Raw genomic sequence first — 10,000 nt, forward strand, 5'->3', positions numbered from 1 at the left:
AGCCACAAAATGAAAATTTGCGTAACGAAAAAAAGACGAGTAATGAAAATGAAAACATCGGGAGTCCAGCTGAGAATGACATTAGCGACAGCAAATATTGGAATATTTCCACTTATAGCATATGAAGTGAATCATCCACCGAATAAGTTATGCACACCCTGTTTTTATTCAAAGACGTAAAATGCTTAACTTTCTCGATGAAGTCTTTATATGACGTCATGCCTGTTTTAATCTATTTAGCTACAATCATGTCTTGAACACAGGTTTTTGTGAAAATGGTCATATAAGTCAAGAAAGAACTTCCTCAAGACTTTCGGGTGGACTGATCGAGAAGAGATAATAGCGCTTTCCCTTTTATTGTTAAAAAGAAAGACAGTAAGGTAACGGCTCATGAAAACAGGTTTAGGGATAATCAATTCTCAGAAGCAGAAAGTTAGGACATGATTCAGGATTATTATGATACCAAGTCTTCAGCTGCAGTTTATAGGTCGATTTGTGAATGTTAATAGGTAGAGCAGAGAACTGTGAAAGAACGGAGAGCATATGGCTGTTTGAAAAACTATGATCATAAATACACCTAATATTCCAGAAAAAAAAAAGAAAAAAAAATCTTCTAATAGTAATTAGGGAGAGCCAGTCTACGGGCACAGTGGAAAAGGATAAGAGACGAGACAGATCTGCAAGTTATAAAAATAAGGAGGACAAAGCAACCACACAAGCAATCACTGAAGGTGTTAATCGATTTCCAGCTTAGAATTTTCACTATTGTTGACCAGAAAAATCCTTATTTATTTCTCAATTTTAAAGTAATAACATAAATACTTCGATGACCTAGGGAATTCTGTTAATTGGATAAAAAATGAGAAAATGAGAGAGATAATGATCAAAACAGTTTTTTTGGATAAAAATTCCTTTAAGAATAGGCGCCCAAATGAACACCTCAGATCCATAACACAGAAATGGCAAATGAAGCCCGACCTAAAAAATCTACTGCTTCATGAACTCTACACTGAATCTCCTAAGGTCTCTAAGGAGAGATATGAAAATGTGATTTCATTTTGTAATACGGCCTTGCCAGTTGTCAGAAGTCCAAAGTATGTACATCTTAAAATTTTTGCCGCACTGAGCAAACAAGTTTTCCATAGCCTTTAACCCAAAACACATTTAGACAAAAAATATGATATATAGGCTGAGGCTTTTAAAGATGTTAGCATGTGTAAATTAATGAAATGTTTATAAAGATATTGCCAATAAAGTATGAAATACTGAGGCGTAACTAAGGGTTGGAAAAAGGGGGTTGGTCACGATCCGTGAGCCCCGACGTTAGGGACGCCAAAAAGAACCTGGATTTTATGCAGCTTACAGGAGCTGTAAGAGAAAAAAAAATTTCTATAAATTGTATCACTATCACACGCGCACACACACACACACACACACACACACACACATATATATATATATATATATATATATATATATATATATATATATATATATATATATATATATGCATCTGTATATATATATATATATATATATATATATATATATATATATATATATATATATATATATATATATATATATATATATATATATATATATATATATATATATGGGGTGATATACAAAGCAAAAATAGAAAATATCAAATATTTGATGAGATCCGATGAGCAAAGTACTATGGACTTTTGATTCTCCTCTCGACAGTGCCTATAGATAAGAGAACAGGTGTTTGAAACCGTGACTTATGTTAATATAAACTTTGAGACACAAACAGTAACTGTTAAAGTAGCATCTTCTGGTTTCAATGAAGTCATACAAAAATATGCAGCAAGCATAGTTGAAGTATTATGTAATCAGCTAGAAAACGGACAATTTACCACTAAGGTATTACCGGTCTTTATATTATGACAACGCTGCAGTCATGGCAGGGCACAAATCTGGTGTGCATCCTAGGATCATTGAAAAGAAGAGTAAAACTATATTTGTCAACTTTGACGGCTGATCACATAATCAAGCTTGCATTCATAGAGCCAGTGAAGAACCAGTTACAGTAAACCTTTTTTGGCATATTAGACGAACTTTGCAATTTATCCTCATGCTCAACAATGCGATGGGACAAGCTGAGGAAACCTAATGACAATCGCACTAAAATCTGGATCTGAAACCAAAAGGCGTGCAAGAGAAGAATCAATTTGTCTGCACTTTCATGACTTGCTTATTCTACGGATTACTGGAAAAAATGTCTACTGAGCGGAAAGAAGATGTAGATACATGTAGTGAAGCCAGTCAGCTGTAGCAGCAGATTTTTACCTTTCACTTTCTTGCTTTACTTTTCCTTTGGAATTTTATATTATCAAAAATAGACTGCATTTATCAGAGACTTTGAGACCATCGAATAAACTTCCACAATACTGCCAAAGAAATAATGGCACTGGAAATTTATTTCATTGACAACAAAGAAGCAATCTGTAATTAGTCGCTTAGTGCAGCAATAGAACTTATAATGAGAATTATGATGTTAAGGTAGAGCTGAGAACTTGAAAAAAAGTTCAGTCTTACTGGATGGAGAGATAATAAAGGATAACTGTTTACATGTTGGCGAATTCAATATTTTTTATTTGGATGGTAATGAACATTATGGGGAAACCTTACATTGCAGAATGTTCTTCGCAAGTAGAAAGAATGTTAGATTTCCACTCCAGAGAAGCTCATCCAATTCATTAGACTATACGGTTATGAAAGTGCTTTTCCTAATTTAAGAATACCAATCCAACTTATACACACACTGGCAATTTTTATTTCAAACTGTGACCGTTTGTTCAGTTAACTGAAATTGATTACGGCTGATCTCAGAGCCTCAATGGTACAGGGTACACGTAACGCCTAGCATTTCTATGTATTGAGAGTGGAGAGGTAGAAATCATCCACTTTGATGTTGTTATTGATAAACTTCCGTCAGCTGAGTCTCGTTGAGTCCAAATACAGCCTAACTGGCATCAATTTTATTTTTTTGTAATCTCTTTATAATCAATGCTTCATTTTAAATGTCAAAGCTAAGCAGTTTCAGAAGCTTACAAATTAGTTTAAATTTTTTATTCAGTTCTGATGAAAGTGCTTTCATTGATAAGGGCTATTAAAGAATAACCAGTTAAATCAATTTTCTAATTAATAAATTTGCAACACTGTAAAAATTGGTTGCATTTAAAAAAATTCTCTAAAACGGTTTTTGTCAATGGTAATTTACATAATTTATTCAGTTTCAAATTTCAGGATTTTGTATTGTTTTCATAATTTTTACAGGTACTATATCCTTATTTCATTTATCTATTTTAGTGTCTCACAAAAATGTTGGTATCCCTAAATTCCTCAGCTTTAGTTAACGAGTTTGCATCAAAGTAAAGCTTGCGTGCTCTTAAAAATTGTATCTGAAATTATTTTTATCAATGATTATTTCTATAGTTTTTCAGTTCAGAACTTCGGGATTATGTAGGCCAATAGATTTTTTTTCCAAATACATTTTTTTTTTTTTTTTTTTTTTTTTTTTTAGGTGCAGAATAGTGTTGGTTAAACATTTGTATCTCCCTCAATAATGCTGGTACCAGTTAACTCCTTGATTATACCTCCTTGTACTATATAATGTTAACTTGTATTAGTAAACTCAAAATATCTTTTGTATGTAAAGAATGATACCTTGTTCTTCATATTGTCAACTGAATCATTGTGGTACAGATCCAGAATCGTTAAGACTTAATTCATCACTATAGGTGCCATTTTCTGTGCTTACCCTGGGCGCCAGTAACCCTTCCTAGTTACGCCTCTGATGAAATATCTATTTATCTTATTTAGTAAATCGTGTTCTATGATCTAGCATCATGGAATCATAAGTCCTTTCTAAAATATCTCTGAAAAAAGTAAAAATAATTTATATAAAATAATACTAAAACAAATAAATCCATTACAAAAACAACCTCAATGATGAAGGAATCAAAACAGGGCGTTATACGACAATATGAAGGTTTAAGGATGAAAATCTTCAAAATAAAAAGATTAAAGGATATGTGACGGCCGAGAGAGGCTGTGACTAAGAAGGCAGGATGAAAACAACTGAGTAACTTTATTACAGAACATCGGTTTATATATACAAAAAGTCCAGGCAAAAAGGACATAAAAACGTAACAGGCAATTTCATGTTCAACCGACAACCGGGTCTGTAAACAGTTAACGGTGAGAAAATCAGACATGCTTATTCAGGTCCCTATCAGAGCGAGGGGAGACCGAAGATACAAAGCATAATATATACAAAAAAAGAAATGTCGTTATTATGTACAATCGTGTGACACACGGTTGGTACATGGCTCCCCCCTTAAAATGACATACTGTACATGTTAAATAGGGCGCCCTGATCTAGAGAGGCGAACTGTAGGCGGGTCATCTGGCAGGAGATATGGAAAATATACTAAAAAAAAGTTTATGAAACAATAGCTAAACATTAACAGTAATACGGAAATAACAGTCAGCAAGAAGTAAATAAATCTATATTTATGATTTAACATAGATATTTACGGCATTACACAAGATTCAACGAAAACTCAAGGCACGCCAAAACTAAATCAAGGCCAATACAAATAGGTCTGATGGACAGAACTGTCACCTTCCTGTCTCTCACTGACTGTCATGTCACGCCAGCCTCAACTGTCTTGCATATTAAGGTGTTATTGTTATTTTCGCTGAGTAATTATTGCTATTGACTACTTAATCTGATAATTCCGTTATCAGAAAATTCAGAGGATGCCCAAACATTTTTTTTTTTTTTTTTTTTTTTTTTGATAAAATATTACTGTAGATTCGGTAATGTGGCATGAATTGATTAGCAATCATTGAAAGAAACCTGGTTGTAGTTGTAACTTTTATTAACGAAAATAATGTCTACACTTGAATGCAAACAGAAATAAACTTAATTTGATTTATAATAATTCCTTGATTGAAGGATTTGAAATCCTTTGTTTTTTACACATATTTACATTTATCTTCATTTTCAATTTCGGTCTTCATGTTGATAGTATTATTTAAGTGTTTAAGTTTAAAATTATAGAGGTTTTTACAAAGAATTCAATAATGTCTTCGGGGACCTTTCCTCCTGATCGTTGCAATTCAGCAACGAGTTTTCCTGCATGCTGTGCCTAATGAAAGTGATGGCTCATGAATTGTGTTGAAAACTTCTCGTAGGACAATTGATTGTGAAGAAAATTCCTCTGATATTATATGCAGCTCACCGCTGTTTACCATCCCAATCCACGATTCATTTGCATTTTTACACAATTTCATCTTTCTTCCTAATTCTACATACATATTTTGTAGAAAACCTTTGACAATATAACCACCTATATATTCAAAAGCTTCATCTTGAATTACATTGGCAGCTGTTTTTGTTTCAGTCTCTTTATTTAGAATCTGATTGTTTATATCAGATGTGGGGCATTTGAAATCCAAATCTTTATACAATGAGCTGGTGAGGTATTTTCTAATGCCAATTCTCCTTTTTGAATTGCATGTTGACTCTTTTGTCAACATATATTTGTTACTCTTTTCAATGATGTTTGTTTTTTTACTAATTATTTTTGGTTGTTTCCTATAATCAATGACCTAGGCCTAAAATTAGATTCAACCGCATTAAGGAGATCGTATGTGCCCTCCATTTTTCTTTTGTAACAGAACAGATGCTCTACGGTCTATGCGGTCTTGATTTAACGTTTGAGTCATAATGTGATTACCATTAAAGACACCTTCAACCATATGGGAACGACAAATAATTGACTTGCGAGAAAGAATTAAGCCTTTTGGAAAAATTGCACAAGTATTTTGTTTTAAGTGATTTTACTTTTGAAAAATTCATTACATTAACAACCTTTTCCAAAGTATTTATTTGAAATGCTCCTTTCGGCCTCGGTTTTAACATAACTTATAAGCACGTGACAACATAATACATAAAATGCAAGAATGTATTTTACAGAGAATTTCAGATAGGACTGATTGGATTCCACAATAGCTTGATACACAAGGCAAGCAAAATAAAATTTAATCAGATCCGGACAAATATCATGGTAAAAGAAAAATTCTTATATCATAATTCCAAATCATACTCAATTCAGAATGAGCAGCTATAAGTTGTCCATGAGTGAGACTAAGAACATTAATAACATTTCGATTTACGTGGATAATAACCTGAACAACAGATTGGTTAAACTTCTCAATTAAAACAACTTTGAATCAGGCTCATCATTAAAATTTTCATTGAATGACCAAATATCAATGGTATCTGAGACATGTCTGGAATAAGACAAATCATTACTAAACTCATCAGAAAATATTATCACAACCAAAGGTACTTTCAAAATGCTGGTTATAAGAATTCTCAAAAGAAGAATCAACACAACCTAACGTGTCATCAAGAAAAAGTTAGTAGAACAGTCAGAAGAATTGACATTACAAACCAAAATGTCGTCTCGAGACAGGTCGGTAGAACAGTTGACAGCAGAATCATTATCATGAACTAGCATATCATCACCTGACCTGTTAGTACAACAGTCATCAGTTGAACAAATATCCGAATTTACATATCTTCATGAGATAAGTCAGCAGAACGATTATTAATGGAAGCAGCAATACAAACCAACGAGTCTTCACAAGGCAAGTCGGCAGAAGAAACAACATCGGAGACACTATCACGAACCGACACATCATTGTCAGATGTGAAGATAGAACTCTGAGTCTTCTCAGAATTCTCAGCACTCGAAGAAAACAGAATAGAAAAATCAGTACTGAGAACCTTCAACTCCTAATCACATCTACCAAGTTATTACCAAGAAAAGATTGAACACTCTTAATAGGCAACTTGGAAACCACAACAACAACAACAGGCCCTGTTAACCAGTCACAACGAAGATCCATTGGATGCAAGAGAACGCTAGGATAGGAACCAATCCCACGAACGGGAACCTACTTCCCAATAAACGAATGCTCAGTCACAGGGACAACTTTCCTCAAAACAAGTGACTGGGCACAAACAGTATCACGCATAATATAAACAGTGTGTAGTGAACAAGCAACAAACCCCTTAGCAGTATATGCCTTGAAAACCTTATCAACAGGACTGGAACAAACACTGGAATTAAAAGGCTTCTAGTAAAAAACAAAAATGGTCATTTATCGTGTTAACCTCTACTGGTAGCACACCATAACGAGACTTTGGTAGATTTACAAGACCCACAGCTTTAGCTTCTTCTTTCCTTTTCAACTTGAAACATTCAGACACCGTGTGACTTAGTTTCTTACAATAAATACATACTGCAGAACTGCTAGTAATAGAATTGCTATTAAAACTTCTGCTTTGAGACTTAACATGTGAATCGGAATTAGACCTTTGATCATCATCAGTATCAGTATGCTTATCTGTGTCCCTATAGTCTTTTGACCAATTAAACATTTTATCATTAGACCTAGACTCCTTCTGAGCCAATACATAATCATCAACATGTACAGCTGTTTCACGAAGGGTACATAACTTCTTGTCATTTAAGTAAACATTAATGTTTTCACTAACACGATTCTTAAACTGTTCTTGGTTTTTTTTTTTTTTTTTTTTTTTTTTTTTTTTTTTTTTTTTTTTTTTTTTTCAATCTATGAAAATCATCCCTACACTGTTGCTTTACACCTTTTATCAAAGACATCTGATTGTTCTCTACTAATTTATCTTGTCTTGTCCAGCTTCTAAACTTCTTTCTATAAGTATCAGGAGTTAATTCATAGGCCTGTGAAATAGTATTTTTCAAGAATTCATAATCATCAACACTATCATCAGGAATAAAAGGATATAGTTTTTCGCCCTATCACGCAAAATTCCTGGCAAGATATAAGCCCATTTTTCTGGCCACTTATATTTCTTAGCTTTCTCTCAAAATTAGCCCAAATATTATTCTAAATTCATATCATTAAAAGGAGGCACAACTCTATCTTGAATGGAAATATTTGACGCAGATTTATCAAACTCACTAGAATTAGCCTGGTGGATTGATAATTTAATATGAAATTAGCTGACCTTGAGTATGCTGACGATGCTGGCCTTATTAGCAGAACACCAGAGAATTCGCATTGCTTGCTTAACGGAATGCATGAAATATCACACGAGGTTGGGCTCAAGATAAATAGAAGGAAGACAGAGATGGAAGATTAAATATCATTGGAAGGAGAAAGGATTAATACGGTAGAATCATTTAAGTATTTAGGAACAATGATGTCCAATAGAGGCCCATTTAATATAGGGGCATTGGCATGGGGGTATTAAGTGAAAGATTAAAACAAAACAAAAAATTATCATAAATAGGTTAAGTAAAATATGTAAATCAAATCACCTGAAATTACATATAAAAATCAGGCTATATATCAGTTTAGTGAGATATGTGTTACTGTATAGACACGAGTCGTGGTATGACATTGAAACTATCTCCAACAGATTTAGTAGATGTGAGAACAAAGGCCTCAGAAGATTATTGGAAGTTAAATGGCAGGACAGGATTTGAAATGAAACAGAAAAAGAGATTACTCGAGTGCTCTTTGTGGATGAGACCATGGTGAGGGATAGATAGAGATGGTTTGGGCATGCTCTTTGCACTCCCCGAGTAAGAGTAGCTCACCAAACATTTAACTGTGCTCCTCAAGCCATTAGAAGAGTTGGAAGACCCAGGCCTACATGGCTGAGGACTAAGAAGCGTGAAGTAAATGATGAATGGAGAAGTATGGGATCAAAAGCTAAGATAGAGACAACTGGAGAAATCTAACCGAGTCTCTTTGCGTCAATATGTGATGGAGGAGATGATGATGATGATGAAAACCTTATACAGAATATAACAATCTTTCAAGGGATCAAACATATCTCGCTCTATTTGTAAAGCAGACAAAATATGATTGTTGCATTTTTTATTTTGTTTTGTGTGAAATTATTGTTATTACTATTATTAGAAAGCAGTCTGTAAATACCTTTAATCATTACCCATCAAATTGGTTTACTGTACTCATGGATCAAGGATCCCCGCCCTCTCAATGCACTCCTGTTAGGGAAACATTCGGCAGCGTTCATTGATTTCAGAAAACTAACTAAAAGACTCAGAATTCTCCTTGTCGCTCGTGGTTCCAAACAGGTAACTATTGATCCAGAAGAAACAACAATAGAAGCAGAACAAAAGCAATGGACGGCAATCCAGAACCTAACAATAAGAGAGGCCAAGCAAAGGGTTCTGCTCCCTTCTATAAAACTCCGACATCCTTCCCCACCTTTACCTCCCCATACTCCCCCAACCACAGGCATGTTGCCTCTACAGATAAGAAACTCTAATCAACATTATTAAAAGTTGTTGATTATCCTTTATCCTTTATCCCTTACCACCTCATCCCAAAATCCTAAAATTAAAGTGGCTGATTATCCTTACCCTTATCCTTATTCCACCTCCCCATCTTTTACCAATCTGTCATTGATATTGCTGCTTTCTTCGCCTTGTTACTCTGTGGACAAAGTAGAAATCAGCCATTGGACACACTGTTCACCTCTGAGCTCCACTCGTCTTTCCCTCTTCTATGTTTAACATTTAATAAATGGATTAGTTGAGAGTAAATATCAGGTTTAAGGGAAGTGAATACTGCACAAGAAGAGAAATTCTTTATTATTATTTATTATTTGAAGTGCTGGCTATAAATCATAATGATACCACTTTTCCATGTAAAACACACGAGTTTCTTTCTTCTATTGGAAGCGTGACTGACACAATAACTAAAGAATTAACCATTCATTTAGATATTTTACTTTTATCCTACAAAGCAAGAACAGAAAACATGATTGACTTTATAACAGATTTAACCATCTGGATATTTTCCTTTTATTTAAAAAAACACGGAACTATGAATTGTTTCTTTATTCCACCTAAAAGACAATTTTTTCTTATCA

The sequence above is a fragment of the Palaemon carinicauda genome, chromosome 21 (assembly GCF_036898095.1).
Source record: "Palaemon carinicauda isolate YSFRI2023 chromosome 21, ASM3689809v2, whole genome shotgun sequence".
NCBI classification, from domain to species: domain Eukaryota; kingdom Metazoa; phylum Arthropoda; class Malacostraca; order Decapoda; family Palaemonidae; genus Palaemon; species Palaemon carinicauda.